The following is a 22338-nucleotide window of genomic DNA, read 5'->3' as shown; positions in this document are numbered from 1 at the left end:
CCCCCCCACCCCCGGCATCTATGGACCAGCCATCCTTAATGGTCATCTATAACTTTAACAATTTAGTCAAGATTTTTGCAGAAAATAGGGCAAGGAGCCCCAAATACCTGAGAATAAATCTACCAAGTAATGTGCAAGAACTGTACCCTGAAAGGTATAAAATAAATCGCCGAGGGAAATTAAAGAAAGCCGAACGTATATCCAGTTCCTGGATGTGAAGCCTCAATATTCCAGAGGTTGATTCCCCCAAAACATGATACTTGACAGGGTGTATCGGAAATTTATACTGAAATACAACGCTCGACCAGCCAAAGTGATGTTTTAGAAACAGAACAAAGGCAGGGGATTCACCCCACACGATTTTAGGAGTTATTCCAAACCCAAAGTAAACAAGACTATATGGCCATTTTGGTGAAAGAATAGATCCATGGAACTTAAGATCTTCTTCTTTTGTGAGCCTGGAAAATCGTTTTCCGACTTTGGCTGCATTGCTCCTTGGGGACAGATAACACTCTGTCACGGGGACTGTCACAAAGTGCAAAGTGGTCTGTGACACCCCTGCCTCCAGCCTCTAGATGCCTCCAGCCTCTAGATGCCAGTAGCATCCTTGAGCTGTGGCAACCAAAAATGTCCAGACAGTCTCAAGCATTCCCTGAGAGGCAAGAGCGTGCCTTTAGTTCAGAGCTTGAGGTTTAGAAATTGACCTTCACATGTACAGCAAATGACAGAGACCAGACAATTCAATGAGAAGTGGAAAGTCATTTCAACAAATGGTATCATCTCATTAGACCCATATCCTTTCCTCGTACCATGTGCTAACACACTTAAAATGGATCCTAGGCAACAATATAAAACCTAAAACTAAAATACCTAGTACAAAATGTTAAAAAATATTTATATAAATTCTTTATGATCTTGGGCAGGTGTACACACACACACACACACACCCCATGAATCTTAAAAGAAAAAAAAAACAGTTGATAGGTTGGACTCATTAAAATTAAAACCATTTTTCTTCCAAAGAATTAAGAAAATCACACACAAGAAAATCAAAGGGCAGTGCACACCATGAGAAAAAAAATATTTGCGATACATATGCCAGACACAGAGTGCGTTAAAAAAATTCTTACAGCTCAATAATAGGGAAAAGATGATCCAAATGAAATAGGCAAAAGATTGAACAGAGCCTTCACGAAATAAGACACGTAAATTCCACCTCCTTCTAAAAAAGAAAAAAAAAAAAGATACACAAAAGATGCTCACTATCCTTAGCCAGCAGGAAATGCACATTCAAACCAAATCAGATACGACTGCACACCTTCTGGGGCGCCTGGAAAGACTCGCCTGAGGATACGGAATCCCTGACATCACACACACAGGGCTGAGAGCCTGACAACTGCTTTGGAAACAGGTGGACATGTTTTCAACATGTTTAAAGAACATGTTTCAGCTAAGAAGCACCCCTCTCCTCCTAAGTATTTACCCAAGAGAGAATGACGTGTGTGTTCATGCAACACTTCCCATGCATGTTCCTAGCAGCTTTATTTGAAATAGCCGAACACTGGAGATAGCACAGGCAAACAGCGTACTTTTCCAATTGAAAGCTACTCAGCAATAAAAAGCAACGACCTCCTAATACACGCAACAACGTGGACGGATCTAGAATAACCATTCTGAGTGGAGGGAGACAGACAAAATCTCAGGGCTGCTCTAGGATTCCTTTTGTACGAGGGTCCAGGAAATGCAGCCTAATCTGTCTTGACGGAGAACGGGTCATTGGCTGCTGATACAGGGTTGAGGGGATGGAAGGGTGGCCCAGGGGCATAAAAAAATCTTGAGATGAGAATGTTTGGTATCTTGATTAGGATGATGGTTTGAATGCATACATCAAAATTCTTTAAATTGTACAATGTAAGTAAGTGTAGTTTATGGCAAATGAGTTCTATCTCAATATAGTAGAAAAATAAAAGTTAAATGGACACATAATTTAACTCATGGATGCAAATTATGCCTTGAGTCTGCAGCTTTTCAATTTGTAAACAAAACTAAGATCATGAAATTAGCTCAAGAATAAGATTATTCTGGGAGTTCCCTGGTGGCTCAGCAGGTTAAGGATCTGGCATTGTCACTGCTGTGGCACAGGTTTAATCCCTGGCTCCAGAATTTCTCTATGCCACAGGCACAGGGAAAAAAAAAAAAAAAAAAAAAAGATGAGATTATTCCTGAGGGTCCTGAATTTCTGGTGTTACCTTTGGAATTCTTTTCTGTCAGGTAGTACGATTCAGGATTCTGCTGAATCGTACTACCTCTCTAGTCAGTGGCTGCTAGAGAGGTCATGTGTTTTCGCAAAATTTCTATCACACTTTCTGTAAAAACCTCTGGTTAGAAAAATACCATTGGGAATGTCACTAGCAGACTTTAAAAATAAATGCTAAGGAAGAAATGTTGAATTAGGTGCATTTTCAGTGAAAAAAAATTCACAGCGAGAGTACGTGCTAAATGGAGAACTCTAGAAATTAACTGATTGCCATTGAATCATCAGCATTGTTCTTTCCTTGTGCATTAAGAGCCTTGACTAAGGGCTGATGATAATTTACACCTGGAAGACAGTAGCTGAGTCCATCGATATTAAAACTGAAAGAAAAAGATTATTTTTAAAAGTATAGTGACATTCGTTGGACATGCATTGAACATAAAAAGTGGAAATTAGATCTCAGAGTTTTGTTTTTTTAATGAAAACTCGAGGGGCAACAGGTGAACAGATTCCATATTTCAAAACAAATGTCTTGACTGTGATGAATGAATGCACTCATCAAGAGCCATCGTGTTCAAACTCTTCTGCAGGGTAAATAATATCTAATTGCATAAATTGGAGGCAATTTAATTTTAAAAATCTAGAATTTGGTGGGAAAAACAAGTCATACTAACATCTAGGAAATTTTACTGGGAACCGACCGTTTGTATGTAATTCCCTGTACAACTCACATTTGACATCTGGGATCTTGAAGCAGCACAGGCTCCATTATTGAAGAAAAAAAGACTGCTGAGCTATTAAAGGGGAAAAAAATCATAATATGAATTACTAAGCTTTGCAACCATCTAAACATACACACACCCACATGCCCACCCCTCAATAACAGGAATACATGACTTAAAATAAACGAGGATTCCTTTAAGGCGAAATGTGAGAAGGATTAATAATAAGTGCATCAGTTTTATTCGACAAAGCGACATTGCCTTAACAAGCTGCCTCAGACCGGTGGCTTCACATCTATGTTTTTACTTAGCTCATGGCTTTGGGGGTGGGATTAAGACTGGACTCCGGGGCCTGTTTTCTTAGATGGGCTCGCTGTGTGTCGGGCAGTTGACGGGCTCTGGGTTGGGGCAGTGGGAGTATCTGTGCCCTGGGTCCTTCCTCCTCGCTCCGCTGCTCTGGGGCCTCCTGGTCACGGAAGTGATGCAAGAGTTGGGGACGCCCTCCCCGGGACACCCAGGGAACCGAATGGGACCACAAGCACTGCGTCTGAAAGCAGACCCTCCCCCAGTCCCGCTTCCGACGAGACGTCGGCTCCTGCTGACTCCCGGATTGTAACCCTCCGAGGCTGTCTGCTGGATGAGTCTACACCGAGGGAGGATCAGAACCACAGGAACCAGTAGCCAGGAAGCTGTCTAGAGTTCTGAGAACTACACATCAACGTACTGGGGCATCAGGTGCCTCGTGGCCCCTTTCTTTCTCCTGAAAAGAAAAGAAAAGAAAAGAAAAGAGAAGAGAAGAGAAGAGAAGAGAAAAGAAAGAAAAGAGAAAAGAGAAGAGAAGAGAAAAGAAAAGAAAAGAAAAGAACACACATTTTTAGTGATTTTTTTTTTAATTTTCATGCAGTGTTTTCCCAGGCTTCTTTTGTGTTAGTATATAAATGTCCTAAACTGTTGGACTTTTTGCCCTCACTTTGCCACACTTGCCTTTGGTTATCTTGACCCATTGCCTATATGTTTGCTAATGCAATGCTCACGGCCCTACATCAGCTTTTGCTTTACTGTTATATAAAAATACACACACACACACACACACACACACACACACATCCTTATCACATTGCCGATCTACATCTTTCATCTCTTCTGAACCCCTCGGGCAGCACTAGTTCAAGTTTATTCCAGCGTCCCTAGACACTGTCACGCAGGAAATCACTCTATATTACTTAAAGCAAAGCCTTAAAAAAATGGTAACCTAAAACAAAGGTTTCTTTTTCTTTTTTTCTAATTTCCAGAAGGCAACCCTCACAACTTAGCTCTTCACCTTGGAGAACAGAGCAGATGTCTCTCTTCCTTGCTTCCTTCAGAAAGTTCCAATTCTGAGATTCCGCATCTTTATGAGCAGTGCCAAGAATTCTACTCACCATTTCTCTCAAGAAACCAAAGGCTCCAAGCGCGTGGACATTTAGTGGCCAGTCCAGGTTCTCCAAAATATTGCCAGTGGACCAATAGGCTTTTACTGCAGACTGAAATACAAATAATGTTTCACATAGAATTTGAGCTTCCATTACTTTTATAAAGGCAAAGATCTTCATGAAACTATCTGGCAGTATCTTTTACAGCAAACAAGTCATTCAAAACAAAACAAAACAAAACAAAAAAAAACCAACCCGCTGGAGTTTGACAACCTTTTAAACCTGGGTTTCTAACCCCATTCTCCTGAAATATTGGAAAATGGGGACAAGGACGTGGGTGATGCTCACCATTAGGTTTGGGTAGCAGGTTCAATAACATTCATTAACCATAGCAACAGCAATCACGGTCAAGGCAATAGAAATGATCAATGACCTGCCTCTGGGCATCATGCCACTGATAATTGATCCCCTGGTTGCTGTTGAGGAAGGGTGTTGATTTCTGTGCTGTATAATATGTGCTTTTGAAGGTCACAGCATTAAACTTTTACAATCCGTGTGTGTGTGTGTGTGTGTGTGTGTGTGTGTGTGTGTGTGTGTGATTAGAACTTTAGGAATTTCATGCTTCCAATTAATGCCAGCTTTTTGATCGATTTTGACAGGCATCTTTTCTCTGTCACACCAAAAGATGCAGGAAAAAGCCTTAATTCTAAGACTACAGCTAAAACAAAATCAGGGTTGGAAGCATCACCATTTTCAATTTCCACTGGTATCAATCCTTTACCAAGATGAATGATACTTATAAAACATCCTCACAATTGCAAAATGTCCAAGTCGCACTAAAATAAACCCTTCTCTTACCATTTATTGGGATTAATTTTACCCTTCTTTCCTCCCTAATTAATTTTATAGGTTGCTTCCCTTGTTAATTTAATGAAGGGAGTCCTTTTGTTTAATATAGCAGAGGCAAAGCAGTAAGAATCAGTCTTTATCTAATCAATGTCTACTAGAAACAAGCTAGAAGTAATATTGCTCTAATTCCAGTGCAATACACTTCCATAGGCTCACATTTTTCCTAAATTTTCTATTGTTTCTGTTTTATACAGACTGTTACAAAGGGCATGCAAAATAGCTGAGAAAATTTAATAGCAATGACACAACAATGGTGTCATCAGCAAAAATTTGTTACAAGTTTACTATACTGTGCAACTAATATAGCAATGTACATCAATTACACACAAATTTAAATATATATCTATATAGATATATAGATACAGGTATAGATACAGATATCAGGGAAAAATGCATCCAAATGCCAACGGTGGTTTTCTCTGGTGGTGGGTACAGATCATAGATTATTGCTAATTTTTCCTTCGTGTTTGATGTATTTCTACCTATCTACAATGAGCAGATACCACTTATAAAATTAGAAAGAAAACAATAAATGTCATTTAAAAAAACCCTCGATTCAGCAAGCTTTAAAAGTCCAATATCAAACTGAAATATACACCATAATGTAAAGTGAAGATCTCACTAATACATTGTGATAGATATTTTCTTAAGTCTGTCAAAATTATTTTTCTTAAGCTATCTTTTATAAAAGGATTTTTATAAGAAAGAGTCCAAAGCATCTTTTACAGAGTCTGTGTCATTTACAGAGATGATTTGAGGATGTAGTTCTTTATGTCACAATCATTCACCTATGAGCATCTCCCAGGAAAAATCTATATAGGTTTAGGAACCCAAAGTACCATAGTTATCCCCAACAATCAGCTTGTTTTTAATCTTATAGACATTGTGAAATACGTGGTCTGATCTGCCAGGAGGCTGAAACACAAATCTAGGTCTAACTAACGCAATGCTTCCCCTGCTTTGGCTGTAGATGAGCCACTTATGGAAATCTTAAAAATCTCACATTATGAGGTGCCCACCTCATGAGACCAAGGAAATCAGACTTTAAGGCTGAAGGGGCTTGGGAACCTAAATCTTTATAATCTGCCACTATGGTTGGGAAGCGCTGACACTAAGTACAACCCATTAACAGGAGTGCATCTTAGTTACATACTTGTGAGATAAGCGTCCCAACTGTTATTTTATCATAAATTTTAACATAGTATCTTCTTGTAATTTACGCATCCTTATAAGCTGTCTTACCCAATTTTCCAAATCAAATAAGCAATACAGCACCATGGATTTGAACAGGGAAGATTGTGCTCAAGAGGAAATTCAGCTTTGGATTTTTGCTTTCTTTCTTTCATTTGTTTGTTCATTCATTCTTTCTCCCACACCCATGGCATGTGGAAGTTCCCAGGCCAGGAACTGAACCCCAGCCACAGCAGTGGCAATGCCAGATCCTTAACCCACTGAGCCACAAGGGAACTCCTCGACTTTGGATCTTGAACTCAGAATACTCTATGCTACCTTTTCTGTCAATAAATTAGTGTGAAGAATAAATAATTATATATTTATTTGCATTGACATGCCATTTTTATGCTGGGGAATATTTAGGAAAATCTAAAATATGAATAAAAATGCCATAGGGGGCTTCCTAACAAAGACTGCACTTAAACAATGTATCAAAATGGAACTGACCAAAATAAAAATATCTTGCACTTATAATTGATATAAATGAAACAAGAATTCCGAAAAAAATAATCGTCTCATTTATTTTTTCTTTTCACATAATATTTTTGATATTGTATAAAACCACAAACGTACTAGCTTTATGCCAAATAGTAACAATGAGTAAAGAATCCTGCAACTGACAGAATAAAATATTCATGAGGGCAGAATTTTGGTGTAAATTTTACTGAAATATCCCCCCAAATCTAGAAGAGTGACTGACACAGTAGATGCTCGATAAACGTTTGTTATATCTGAGATGCATAAAGTCCCCTAGATGAGCAAATATAAGCACAATAAGTGATTCTTATATTTTAATACACATACTCATAGATATACGCATATAAATATTTATGCTTAGATGTAACATAAATATAAGCATATAAATATTTATGCTTAGATATACGTTTAAATATTAAAATCTAAAATATGCAACATAAAAAAATAAAAGATGTAAACTCTAAGCATATAAATATTTATGCTTTGACGTAACCTAAATATAAGTACCCACATGTATAGACACAGAATAAAAAATAATATTTATCCAAATTGCAAAGAAATATACTTAAAAATGATTCATTATAAACACCGAGAAAACGGGGGTAATGTACGCTCATGTTTTCATGGATCTCAAAGTTACTACTCTGCTTTCACATAACAGAAAAAACCTACATGACAGACTATGAATTATGCAGCATAACTTATCATTTTACCATAGAATGTATACCAGTCAAGGTAAAATAGTTGAAGAATTATATTCATCCACTGACGGTGCTTTTAAAACAATATTTGCATGAAAGCAAAGTAGAGAAATGGTGAGATTGCATTTTGGGCAAAAAAGCCTCTTTTATAGTCAAACTGCCATTTCGTCGTAGAGTGGCCTTGCCCCGGAAAAGCTGATGACACTTGGAGCCGGTCACATTTCAGCCCTTAATGGACCTGGAGGGCCAAGTGCTCCTTGCTCTGTTGCGAGAGGCTTCCATGAGGACAACGCAGGCCAGCTTCCCTTCCGGCACGGTCCGCCCTGGCTTCGCTCACCTGCTGAGCAAGGTTTGGAGGGCAGGCTTCCAAAGCAGAAAAAGACACAAGAGATAAACAGAAAGGAGCCCGTCTGAGTCCTTTTATTTTCGTAATCTCTAATGCATGGAAAACTTTTCCATTTAACTGTGTGTTAACTTGTGGGTTGGATGGAGGTGCCCAGAATACAAAATCTGGAAGCAGGAAAAGCCTTACGTGGATCAGTTACCACCCCAGACACATTGACCTCACCATAACTGTCACCTGAGAGTTTCAGGCATCTTCTCAGAGTCTGAAACTTGCAAGCAAGCCTGCGATATAAAGCGAAGCACCTTGATGGCATAAAGGGCTAATTTGGCCTTTGGTCCTAAACGGAGATCTGGGCAAAACCCTTTTCTTGATGGGCGATCTGAGTGGGTCAGCACACAGACCTGGCCAGTACTTCAGAGCTCGTCCACACACCACACGTGGGAAACGGGGTCCAGACACGGACTAGAAAATGAAGGGGTAGCTGTCTTTACTCTCAGCAGATCATTATCCTGTGTGTATAACATCCTTGGAAACGTACAAAACAACCATCAGAACTAATACATCAACACAGTACAGCGCCTGGTCAAGAAACAAAAGCAATTGTAATTCTGTACTAGAGCAGCTAAAGCATGGAAAAATAAATGAGGATATAAAGGGTTTTATTTTTAAATGGCACTTAGAATAGTGTAAAAATAACGACGTCCATGAGGTAAATTTAACAAAAGGACATATTACCTTACAAGGGCCAGTTTCTTTGTCTATAAGACAAAAACATTACCTGCTTCTTGGATCACTTTGAGGCTGCAATGTCTCTTACACACACACACACACACACACACACACACACACACACACACGCAGTATTAACGTTGTCGCTATTATTGTGAGATGATTTTTTTTCTTTTTTTTGGTCTTTTTGCCATTTCTTGGGCTGCTCCTGCGGCATATGGAGGTTCCCAGGCTAGGAATCGAATTGGAGCTGTAGCTACCAGCCTACGCTAGAGCCACAGCAACACTGGATCCGAGCCACATCTGCAACCCACACCACAGCTCGTGGCAACGCCGGATCCCTAACACACTGAGCAAGGGCAGGGACCGAACCCGCAACCTCATGGTTCCTAGTCGGATTCGTTAACCACTGAGCCACGACGGGAACTCCATATTATTATGAGATGATTTTGTCCCTTAAACTATCCTGCATGAGATCATTAGAAACAGGCTGCACATTCGTTTTTCGAGTGTATTTCAAGGACGGGGAATATTTTCAAATAAAATGGTCTTTAAATTTTTATCATGGTTACTTGCACATGGACTCTCGCATCATCTATTCCCTGGTCTAGGGTATGTGCCTTGTCCCTGAGTGCACACTCAGTGTGGTTGACTATTGACTCAAAGCAAGTCTAAAATGAGCCCATACCACGTGTCCTATCTTTCCTTACTTAATCCCATGTCAGTCAATGAGAGAATGTCAATAGCGCAATGGAAAAGCATGGACGAAGGACCTGAGAAAACGCAAGCAGCAAGCAAATACATAAAAATATTGTGTTGGTCTAACAATAAAGGATGCTAATTGAGACAGCCGTAATTAGCATTGTTTTTACTTCCAAGCCAACAGGAATTAATAATCCATGTCAGTAAGAATGCTGGAAAATGAACATCTTTATACTGTTCATTTTTGTTTGTTTGTTTTCTTTTTAGGGCTGCAACTTCGGCATATGGAAATTCCCAGGCTAGGGGTCAAATCGGAGCTGGCGCTGCCAGCCTACGTCACAGACACAACAGTGCCAGATCTGAGCAGCATCTGTGACCTACACCACAGCTCATGGCAATGCCGGATCCTTAACCCACTGAGTGAGGCCAGAGATCAAACCGGCATCCTCATGGATCCAGTGGGGCTCTTAACCTGCTGAGCCGTGACGGGAATTCAGGCATCTTTACACCGTTGATGAAGCTGCAAATTATTGCAAATTTTATGGATGGTAGTTGTCAATATAGATTGAAACAATATTTAAATCTTTTGACCCAGAACTACTGTTAGGAATACCCCCTAAATCAATGAGAAGAAACACGTGTAATGATTTATGTTGGAAGAAGTTTATCACAGTTTATAATAAGAGTGGAAAATAAACAATAACCCAAATGCTTAACTGTAGAAAACCAGTCATGTAAATTATGAATAAAGTCAGAAAAGGGACAACTTAGAAGACTACACAATATGTATTATCAAGGACAAATATTCAAGTAATAACAACATAGTGGAGCAGAGCGTCCTAGTTTTAAAATCTGTCTACAGGTGTCCACTTTATTAATGCAAAATCTCCGGGTGGTGAAATTACAGGATGTTTTCTTATTCCTTATCCGCTTAGCGTTTCATAATAAGCACACATTATTTTATTAGTTGAGAAGCACATGCATGCACATCGATTTTAAGAAGCAGGTTACCAGAGTAAGAATTCTGGAGGCTTGGGGATTCTGTCTCAGGTGTACCAATTATTTTAATATAAAATCGTGGTTAAATTGCTACAGCATTTGTCTTGCATTAAATACTTATTAGGGAGGATCTTTAAGAAGACCAACAGCTCCAGCTTATATCTAACCGGGGAAAGTAGAATGGTTTCCCCGTAGTGGGGAGGGTTATGTAAAAACGGAAGGTGTTTTGCTAGCCTGAGGGGCGGTTGTTAGGGGACCATATATCATTAATGAGAACAACAGTTTCTCCCGGAGAGGCAGAGGGAAAGGCGACATTGGCACAAATGACCTTTGGTTGCAAAACTGGATATTCATTACCTTTGTAAGATAACTGTTTAGTTCTACTCAAACTTTCAGGGTCCACAAAATGAACTTTCTGGCATTTAGTACCTGATAAGGATAAAGAGCTGTCTTCCTAGCATGGTCACATTTTGTGTTGGTGCTGCATTTCATGGAATGTCACCAATAACAAAAGAGAGACTTATAATAACAAGCATGTACTTTTGGACTGTATTATTCTTCTGAGATATGATCTGAATACTTTATATATATTTATAGATCCTATATACAGCTATAAGCTGCTTATTCTAAAAATATTGAGATTTTTAAGAAAATTTCATGCCTTCACAAAGTCAGACAGTGCTCTTTATTTGCAAGTAATAGGTATTAGAACTCATCACCTCTCAATTTTCTTCTGTGAGAATAATCATGTTTCCATCGCAGAGCAAGAGCAGTGGTAAGAATTAAGTACAATCACATTTATGTAAAGTACATTAAAAAATAATAGCATAGGATCTTTCTGCCCATTTTACAAGAATAACAACTCTTTTGAAGTCATTTAATTGGAATTCTATAGCGTTAAATTATACTTTCCAATCTTTAAAATTGCCCAATAAAATATAGTGAAAATTATCCTCATGCAGATTTTGAGTCTCAGTTCTACCATGGAAAAATGGGCTTCCATAAGCTACAGAAAGATGACTCCGTTATGTTTATTGGGTGTGGAGGTCCCCTCCCCCTTCACGCACGCGCACACACACACACACACACACAGGTACAGTGGGCACTAACACCCACCATGCCCCTCAAGATATTGTAGTGTCTTTGTGAATACTTTTGTGGTCAAAGTAGCGTATTGGCATATACCATGATTCATACAATATAAATCTTTATATCTTTATTGGCATAAACCTTGGTGTGGCGTTTTGCTTTTTGTTTGGTTGGTTTTTTACTTTTTAGGGCCTGAGGCATAGAGAAGTATGGAAGTTCCCAAGCTAGGGGTCAGATCTAAGCTGCAGCTGCCAGCCACAGCAATGCCAGATCCAAGCTGCATCTGTGACCTACACCATGGCAGGTCACAGCAATGCCGGATCCAAGCTGCGTCTGTGACCTACACCCTGGCAGGTCACAGCAATGCCGGATCCAAGCTGCGTCTGTGACCTACACCCTGGCAGGTCACAGCAATGCTGGATCCTTTAACCCATATCCTCATAGATACTAGTCAGGTTCGTTATCGCTGAGCCATAAGGGGAACTCCAGATTGGAGTTCTTTGAACATATATCTACTGGAGATTGAAATATCACTTAAATGTATTGTCTTGATTTCAGATTTCAGTCTTAGATTTGAACGCCTAAGAGGAAAGGGACCATTTCTCTAGTTTCAACTCAGTCAGCCATCAGGCAAACATTTTAAAATTCAATCAACCGGTAAGCATCTGTTGAACATCTATTGCAGCAGTTTTCAAACTTAGGCAAGCATTATCTTCATGAGGGGAATTTATTCAAAACACAAGGGCCAATGTGCTGCTTCACACACCTGCCACTATTGTAGTTGCTACAGGGCACTGCTTGCTTATCCGCCAATTCCCCGCTCTCTGTTCCATGAGAAAGATAATGTTTCAAAATTAACTGTCCAAACTTTTATTCTGCTTCATGAAGGGGAAATTTTTCTCTCTCTGTAAATTATGATCCTGAAGGATCACCGAAGGGCTACTCAAAAGGAAATGAGCAGTATCTTTTCTCATCATTTGCCATCTTGATAGAGAGCACTCCCAGGAACGCCGTGAACCCGAAACAACCCTGAATCCATTTCTCCCGGACCATGGTTCAGACAAGCTGATGGGGAAGCAAGGGACTTGCTCCTTTGTGATGGTGCTGCTTGCCCACCTGTGGTGGGATGCAGGAGATGGGGGAAAAGAGATGGCTGATGGACCAGGATACACATTAGCTATCACAAAGGAGGCAGGTCCCCTTATGGAATCCAGTGCCCGCCCCCAGTATATTATATTGCAATACGATTGAATGAGAGCCCTTTCAGTCAACATAAAATCATCATTCTACCTAAGTAGAAAAATCCAAAGTTCCATTTAATAATAAGGCATGAAATATGATAATTGCTTAGAGAAATTTATGGTGCATTTTTATTATTATTACTTTTGCAGCTTACCAGTGCACTTTGATTCATGAGGCAATTGCAAAAGCGGAAAAGAAAGTTGCCTTTGTTTCTAGTGGCAGTGAATGGTGTTATATCTAACAATTAAATGGTAGGATCAAGTGCCATGATAAAAAGAAACAGCTATTACTAGTTTCCAAATTTCTTTGTATTTTCTATTATGAACAAATAACTGAGAAGAGTGTAATTTTATCACAAAGCTAATTGCAGGTAGGCAAGAGCTACCTCTTTTAAATTACTGTCTTAATGCACGGGTTTATGTATGATAAATGCTAATATGCCTGCTTGAATTGAAGATTTCTGCTTTAGTTGAGTTGTTTCTATTTTGACCAAGAAGCACTTACTTTAAATATTTAGCTACATAATAATAATTTGTAAGTGCTATATTTTAATGTGAAGTAGATTTCAGTCAAGAGGAAGGCCATGCTTCTAGAAATATAGAGAGTAATAAGGAGAATTTCAATTCTTTGTGAGCAAGACTTTCTATATCCAACCTAGTGCACTCATTTTTATTCTGCTGTGTAAATGACCTCTTAATCTCCTTGGTCACTCGGGTCAGGTCAGGTTATTTACACACACGCTTCAATCCTGATCCATCTTTGCCACCTCTTCCTAATATCGTCACTGGTGTGAAACCAGACAGCCACACTCCATTTCTTTAAAACAGCCAGCATACGCTACAAATTCCTAAAATTAAATTGTTTTGTCTTTCCACATGTGTGTTTCACCTAGAAGGAGGTAAAGAGTGTGTGTGTGTGTGTGTGTGTGTAAGAGGAAGAGTGGGGAGAAATCATTTGCTTTCGAAGTGACCTTTCCCTTGAAAAACCTTCGAACTTAATACATATTCAACCCACATATCCACTGACACATTCTTCAAAAGCCAATTTAAGAGTTGACTACAGTTCATGACTTGTTCTCCAGGCTTCTTACAGGTCTCTCTGACACGAAGCACCTACATTCCTTTCATTCTTGGCCTTGCTGAGAACTCACTCACCAGTTGTCTGAAGTACAGAACCAAAACATTCCCTACAGGTTTGATACAGAAAGAGAGGCATAAAATAGCAGCATCTCTTTGTCCTCTTTTCTGCTTTGTCTTCATTTTTTCTTTCATATAGAAAACATTTGTCACCTTAAGCAAAGCAAGACTTTTGCAAATAAGTTTTGGAGTCTTAATATAGTGATTCAAAATCTTACTAAATGTGCACTGAGTTGAGTCACCATTGGTGGTGACATGCATAAATTATACACCCCCCCACACAGTAAGACAGGTCCAACATTATTTAACCTAATTTTATTTCTTCATATCACAGAACACTTCAGTGGCACTAGTAATTTGCTTTGCAATGCCTTCTTACTTAGCTGTGTTTTGGGGGGTTTTGTTTTTGTTTTTGTTTAGCATTGAAGAGCTTTGCTCTTACCAAGTAAATGTCCAAAGGCAGATAGAAAACCAAAACTCACCTATAATTAAAATATTTAGTAACAGGAGTTCCCGTTGTGGTGCAGTGGTTAACAAATCCAACTGGGAACCATGAGGTGGCAGTTCGATCCCTGGCCTCACTCAGTGGGTTAAGGATCTGGTGTTGCTGTGAACTGTGGTGTAGGTCACAGATGTGGCTTGGATCTTGCATTGCTGTGGCTGTGGTGTAGGCCAGCAGCTACAGTTCCAATTGAACCCCTAGCCCCTAGCCTGGGAACCTCCATATGCCATGGGTGCAGGCCTAGAAAGACAAAAAAAAAAAAAAAGAAAGAAAGTTCAGTGCAGGCATCAGACATCCATACACACCCATGGAACAGATTCAAGAGTCCATGAAAAAAACTTTACATTTTTGGTTAATGTCAACATGGGAGCCAAAACAATTCAATGGGAAATAATAGTCTTTTCAAAAAAGGGTCCCAGAACAAATGGATATCCACATGTAAAGTAATGAAGTTGGACCCCTACCTCACACCATATTTAAAAATTGACTCAAAATGAATGAAAGACTAAAAGGTAAGAACTGAAACCATAATATGCTTAAAAGAAAATATGGAAGTAAATTTTTGTGATTTTGGATTAGTCTAGGGTTTTTTATATATGACACCAACAGCACAAGCAAACAAACAAAATAGATGAGTGAGATTTCATAGTAATTAACAATGCTTATATATATATATAAAAAAACTCTCAAGAAAGTGAAACAACAGCTCACAGAATGAGACAAGATACTAATAAATCCCATAAGGGACTTGTATCCAGGATGTACAACTCTTACAACTTAACAGGAAAAAGACAACCCAGTTTTTTACATGGACAAAGGATTTGAGTATTTTTCCAAGTAAATATACAAATGACCAATAACCATCTGAAAAAAATACTTAGTACCAATAAAAATGCAAATCAAAAATCAGTGAGCTACTACTTCATCCTCACTAGATAATAAGCAAAAAAGACAGTGTCAGACTTTGTCAGGGACGTCCGGAAACTGAACCCTCATACATCGCTGGTGGGAAAGTGAAACGATGCTGCCATCACAGAAAGCAGCTTTGCAGTTCTTCAGAAAGCCGAGCATGGAGTCACCTATGACTCAGCAATACTGCTCCTAGGTGTGTACCCAACAGAACTGAAAATCCATGTCTACACACAGCAAATTGCACAGAACAGCATCATTCGTTATAGCAAAATAGTACAAACAACTCCAAGGATGAGTTAGAAAATGTGAAGCTATTATTTAAAAGCAAAGCCATTAGGTAACCACAGTTCTGACAATGTCAGCTACCTTTTGTCTACCTACCCTTGTCAGGCACCAAAAGAAAAGCTCAGCATATTTCCAGTGAAAATCAATTTGTCTCTAATACAGAAATATCAAATATCTTCTTATCTGTTGTTTTAACTTTATAAAGTCATTTGAATTTTATATTTACAATCTTTTAAAATAAATTATTTTCATCCTTTCCTACAACAAAGCTATCACAAATCTGTCTATTTTTACACTAGTAAATTTAATGATTTTTTTTTTATGGACAAGTTTTAATCCCAGATTATTATTGGAGGTTTAAGGCTGAGTTCTCACATCTTATTGATCTCTCCATCCTCTTCCTATTTATCAGCTCCCTACTTAAAATTAACTTTTTGATAATAATTAATGTCATAATAATGATAATACTCTCTGAGTGCAAAAGCTTAAAATCCCCCAAATTGTGAATTTGTCCTCCTTCCTGCCCTGGCTATATTTTACATTGTATTTTTGTTTTACTTAGTGCAAGTAATTGGATTTATTTAGGTACATAGTCATCCCATATTAAATCCTATATTCAATAAGTGTGATTTAGAAAGTCTCACCTATTCTTTAAAAAACATATAATTGGATTTCTAGTTTATTTCTTATATGAAAATTAATTCCAGGAGAACCAAATAGTAAACCATTAGAAATAAACACAAAAAAAGCTTTATAAGAAAATGTGGGAGTTCCCGTCGTGGCGCAGTGGTTAACGAATCCGACTAGGAACCATGAGGTTGCGGGTTCGGTCCCTGCCCTTGCTCAGTGGGTTAACGATCCGGCGTTGCCGCGAGCTGTGGTGTAGGTTGCAGACGCGGCTCGGATCCTGCGTTGCTGTGGCTCTGGCGTAGGCCGGTGGCTACAGCTCCGATTCAACCCCTAGCCTGGGAACCTCCATATGCCGCAGGAGCGGCCCAAGAAATAGCAACAACAACAACGACAAAAGACAAAAAAAAAAAAAAAAAAAAAAGAAAATGTGAAGCCATTCATCTACAAACATGGGGTGAAAAAGCGCTTTCTCAGCTGGCCATAAATGCACATGCCATGAAGAAAATATTTAACTTTACTCATTCATACAGGCATTTTAACTTAATCATAAATTCATAACAGAAACAGAAATTGCAAAAAAAAAAAAAAGCCACAGTTTTTAGGCAGAGAGCTAACGCTCTTATTTTAAAATTACCTAAGGAGGAGAAAATAAACTAGTAAAAAAAAATGGGTCATGAACATGATCAAGATGTCACCAAAAAAATCTACACAACTAGATTTTACAAAAATCATGACACTTCCACTGCTCAAAGAGGGTAGGACAGTGAAGGTTTGTGATGGAAGAAAGTTGACATTTTATCTCATACACGACCATTCATTACAGCCAGAGACTCGGTGGCGGGAGAGTGGGGGACTTCCCCTTACAGTGTTAATTTCCCTCTATTTCTTCGTTTTCACACAAAGCTGTCAGTACCTGAACCAGACCAGGCCACACAATCTGGTGTAGGTTGTACAGCCGGTGAAAACGATGATGCAGGTTCTGTATCATTTGTTTGCACTTCAGTTGTAAACAAACAAACAAACAAATGAAAAAAGGGTAGAGGCACAAAGCACACACACTCAAAAGCAGTCAGTCATCGAGGTAAGCGGATTCTGCCCTGCAGGGCTTTTCCACCTTGTGGATGCGCACCCCAAATCCTGACCACCCCGCCCCCCAAGGAACTTGCAGGACCAGGGAGGGGGATCCTGGGTTTGCTGCCCTTTAAGCAATGAGGTCCCTGCAGAACCCCTCACCTCCCCCCAGATCAAAAGTTCTGTTGACTCTAATGAACAGCATCCTTTTTGAGCCACAGCATGTTCCTTCTTGCGGCAGGAGGCCTTCAGCAGGCTTGGCCCTGACCTAGGCGCCCCCTGCCCCGGTCGTGTGTAAGTGATGCTCCACAGAGACTGCGCAGACCCTGTGCTGGCAGGAAGCAGCAGGAGCCGGCAGGGTCCATGGGACCAGGACAGCCCACGAGAGAGGCTGATGGGCACCTGCCTTTCAGGCGTGAAAACACCGGGTGCTCCTTCAGCACCTGCACGCGGAAATGGCCACTTCTCCTTCCGGACCCAAAGGAGTTGTCTACACCGCCCCAAAGAGAGGAGGGACATAAATCACATCCCTTCTTAGCTCATGTTCGTGTTTGATCTTTGCTGGTCGAACAGTGGGTGGTCGCAGCGCTAAGCCACCAGGAGAAAAACCCAGGACGCTTCATGGACCCACCAACAGCCGCTGATTCTGAACGTCTAGCCTGTGTTGTAATTGCCTTGTGGCCATAACTGCCACGCAAATCCGTCTTCTTTAGTACGTTAGCACATTGTCATCAAAACCTGTTAACGCAGAAGCCGACTAGAAATACGGCTTCAATTGAGAGTATTCTCTTGGCTGCTTGTGATCTGCAGGCTTGATACATAACAGCTAATGAACAATTCAGGAAAATCATGGCAGTTTTCTGGAAGACGTAGCAAGATGTTATCCTAGCTGTCTTCTAGAGCCTTCGGATTAACAGGTATCTGCTGCTTATAACCACTAGATTTATGAGTACCGAGGATTAACTATGGATTCCTTTTGTTTCCTCCCAAATCAGTAACCATAAAGCACTGAAATCGTTTTCACATTTTGCTGCCCTTGAATTGACGATGTTGTCCCCAGCTCTGTGAAAACGTGGCACTTTTTGACATCTGTAGAAATAGCAATTATCCCTAGTGAGAAACACGAAGACCCCCAGTCATCCTGTGTGAATGTAACTGTTCCCACTGACATGGGTCCAAATTGCTTCAGGACACAGTTACTCAAGTGAGAAACGATGAAAGCAACACGCCCAGGATGGAGAACCTCTCTTAGCTGAACCAGGTAGGGGCAAACCCTAGACCAGCACTGGAGCAACAAAGTAGGGCCTGTGTTTACCGGAAAAGAAGGCCAAACAAACAAAAAGGAAGTTGCAGCATTTTACCTTATTTCTCCTTTTTTTTTTTTTTTTTTCTTTTCTGAGACGAAATTTCATATGAAGCATGTGGCCACGTCGCTGGGGAAACCCATACAACCTGCTTGATTTCCAAGCCCTGGTCTGACCTCTGAGGAAGAGCCACCGCTGCTGCTTCAGGCAGATGCTTGGAGCCCAGAGGTTGTGAGCCAAGCGTTAAAACCACCAGCCCAGGCCCCCCCAGCTCAAGCTCTGCTGCCAGCTTACAGGGCACTTCCAGCCCTTTCACTTGCCTGCTCTCCCGCCTCCTCTTCTAATCTGCAGGAAAAATCCAGACATGTCCCTCTAAGTCATTTTTTGATTCTTAAAAGGGGATTATAATACTCCTCAACCTTACAGGTATATTGCGCAAAGAATATTGTTCAGCTTTCATGAAAGCCAAAGAAATTAAGACCAAAATCACCGCTGTAATCAACACCATGACCCGTATCCTTTTAAGTCCCTTGCAGGTCTCGCAGTTTTGAGAACAGATTGTAATTATATCTTTTAAGGGCTTCAGAATATGCCATCAATACCCATACCCTAATCTGTTTATCTTCTGCTCACTCTCTCTCTCTTTCAGTAAATTGCGCTGTATGGCTCAGATCCGCCTCTCAGACCCTAAGGCAGGTCTCAAGAGAGACCTTCCCGATAAATCCTGCAGACCCAGGACTCTGCCTCTCAGCCTGTTTGCTGAGGACCTCAACCTCACACAGGACGTACCCCTAAGAAGGTGACAAGATCACGTCCCGTGACAGGTAGAGTCTCAGGCAAGATCCGAGTTGTGTTAGCAAAGAAAAATGGGGACATGAGTTTGGGGTAAACTACGAGCGCCTGACATGTTTCTAAAAACAAATTGGCCTTATCCATAACAAAGTCAAACTCCACAGCCTTAAAAAAATTAATCACAATATTAAAGACGTGTAGGAACAAGTCGGAACCATTAGGTCTTATGAGAACTATTATAATCATAGCTTAGGTGTGGAAACCTTGCAGAATTTCACTGTTGCTGCTGCTCTTAGTCATCATCGGCTTTACAGAGTTGGAAATAGAATCCCCCTTTTGACAGATGGGGTAACAAAGGTACAATAGCTGGGTGATTTGGCGGGGGGCGTGCATAGGATCGAATGGTGTCAAGGTCACAGGTAAACCTAAGTTCCTCACCTGCGTACCGATGCTGTCTCCCAGGCAGCCACTAGCCACACGTGGGCAGTCCAGACCGAATGTGAGAGAAGTCTAAAATGCACATGGGATGTTGAGGATCTAGTGCCGGTATTAATAAGCAAATTACCTCAGTAGGTTTTTCGTATTGGTCACTTTTGAAATGCTCTATTTTGGATATACTGGCTTAAATAAACTATCTTTAAGATTAATTATACCCATTTGTCTTTTTCCGTTTGTGTGTGTGTGTGTGTGTGTGTGTGTGTGTGTGTGTGTGCGCGCGCGCGCTTTTTAGGGCTGCACCTGCAGCATATGGAAGTTCCTGGGCTAGGGGTCGAATCAGAGCTTACAGCTGCCAGCCCTCTCCACAGCCACAACAACGCCAGATCTGAGCTGTATCTGTGACCTGCACCATGACTCATGGCAACGCCAGATCCTTAACACACTGAGCAAGGCCAGGTTTGGAACCCACATCCTCGTGGGTCCTAGTCTGCTCTGTTACCATTGAGCCTCGGGAAGTCCCTTTTTCCTTCTTTTATTGGTTGTTAGAAAATTTAAAACCATGTCTGTGGCTATAGGTGTGGATTTCATTTGCAATTTTTTTTTTTTCTGGTGGAAGGTGCTGTGATATATATGGTTTATGCTCTAAAGACATTTGCTTCCTATGTAACACACACACACACACACAAAACACAGACACACACCTCTTCCGAACTAGTCTGTCAAAAGAAAATTGCACATATTTTGTTTCTTCTTTGGGCTAAAATTTCAGGTGCCAAGTCCCTGATGTATTTAATTTCTCTACAATTAGAACTGAAATGTCCCTTTTAGTCACGACCAAAAAGACGTCTTTGTGATCAGTTACCTCTATTGCCGTTGTTAGGATAATGTAATTTGGTGTGATTCCGTGAAAGTAAGATTCAGTATCTTCAACTGTGTCTCCCTTGAATGAAACAAGTGCAATGAACACACCAAATAACCTCCCAATTTTACCTGTAACAAAAATTCCAAACCTACTGCTTTTCCCTACTAGTGCATTGATGTCCTCAATGACAGTACAAGGAAAGACAGAATAATAATTGAGGTTTGAGATTTCACCTTTTTGCAGATGAAGGAAGCAGGTATTGGATTTATATGCTACGATATCCCCTTACCAGCGGATGATAGCAGAGGGCAGAAAGACAAGGAAACAAAACCAAATAAAACATAAAACATACCAAAAGGAATTTGAACTGCTCTAACCTCCGATAATCAAGTAACTGGAATATTTGAGTTGCTCCCTGATTGGAATTAAGGATTTAAATTTGACTTCCGGATGCTCACAGCATCCATTTTCTTCCCATCTCCCTTGTCACCGGCATCCGGAAAGCAAAGCTGGCAACAGGCTGTGTACACTGCCTGGGTTAATAATAGCTAGATTTGTCAAAGAAGATGGCTCGTTCCCTCTCACAGTCGGATGAAGTTGATTTAATTCAGCTCCCTGAATTGTCCCATATTGTGAATTTCAGTATGCATGTGCAACTGCTTCCTTTCTAGTGAATTTTTCTGAGGAAGTTATTAATTGCCATTGGATTGGGTTGGGGGTATTTTCTCTTCATTTTCATTCTCAAAGGCTCTGAATTTATGCTCACTTAAAATTACATGATTAATGACACTATTAGCTTCATGATAAAATTTGAAAAGAATAAGCACAAACCACTTAACTAAAACAAATAGAACTTTTTTTTTGGTTAATTGCCAGTGACATAGTAAGGTCGTAGGTGGCCCACTTCCAAATCACCACTCATTTCCATCTGACTTAAAATTCTCTTCACCTGCTTCATTTATAATCAAGGACACTGAGCACTCATACATGAATATATTTTTTTCCTTTTCTTGAAAACTCATAATTTGGGATTTATGTCTCTACGTTAAAAATGTACTTATACAGTCATTAGGGCCATGCAATTTAGAAGTGCCAAGACATAATTCCGTGTAGTTTCGAAAGACATGTTTCATTTGTTCTCAACAACTGCAGTTCGTTTCCTGTTGTTCGAGAGCCCTTGAATCTTCACAAAGAGCATCGTCACTGGACATGGTGAAGGCAGGAGCGTATTCTGTCACCTGCTCCTTCTTTCCCTATGATGTTTGTGGGAATGAAAAATCAAGCAAAAATAATACTAAGGAAGCACTGATCTGTCATGTAACATCACCAGACACTGCGTTCCTTTGCATGTATGATATCCTGTCGCCTCCACTGAGTCGGTGTGGGAAGGGATTTGGGGAACATCCAGAAGAGCGAAACACGACACAAGCGCTCTCGGGTCGGCCACTGGCTCGGGGGACACGCTGCTGCATTCCACGTGCTGCAGGTCCCTGGGCTAAGCACAGACCTTCAGAGGGAGTGCACTTTAGTGATTGTGCATCTAATCTTTCTTGGCTTTTACCAGTGTTCAACAGAAGTATATTTCATTGCT

The 22338-nt window shown here is 40.3% G+C and overlaps 1 long non-coding RNA gene across 1 annotated transcript in view; it reads right to left on the bottom strand.

Annotated features, from left to right (window-relative positions):
• Positions 3173 to 22338, bottom strand: part of LOC110255726 — a 37496-nt gene continuing 18330 nt past the window's right edge. The window contains exons 2-3 of the long non-coding RNA XR_002336437.1: positions 4398 to 4499; positions 3173 to 3736 (exon numbers count right to left, since the gene is read on the bottom strand). This is a non-coding gene — a long non-coding RNA (uncharacterized LOC110255726). The remainder of the gene's footprint in view (positions 3737 to 4397; positions 4500 to 22338) is intronic.

Source organism: Sus scrofa, chromosome 10 (assembly GCF_000003025.6).
Source record: "Sus scrofa isolate TJ Tabasco breed Duroc chromosome 10, Sscrofa11.1, whole genome shotgun sequence".
NCBI lineage: Eukaryota > Metazoa > Chordata > Mammalia > Artiodactyla > Suidae > Sus > Sus scrofa.
The sequence above is the reverse complement of the archived record's forward strand: the minus strand, read 5'-3'. Positions and strand labels throughout refer to the sequence as shown.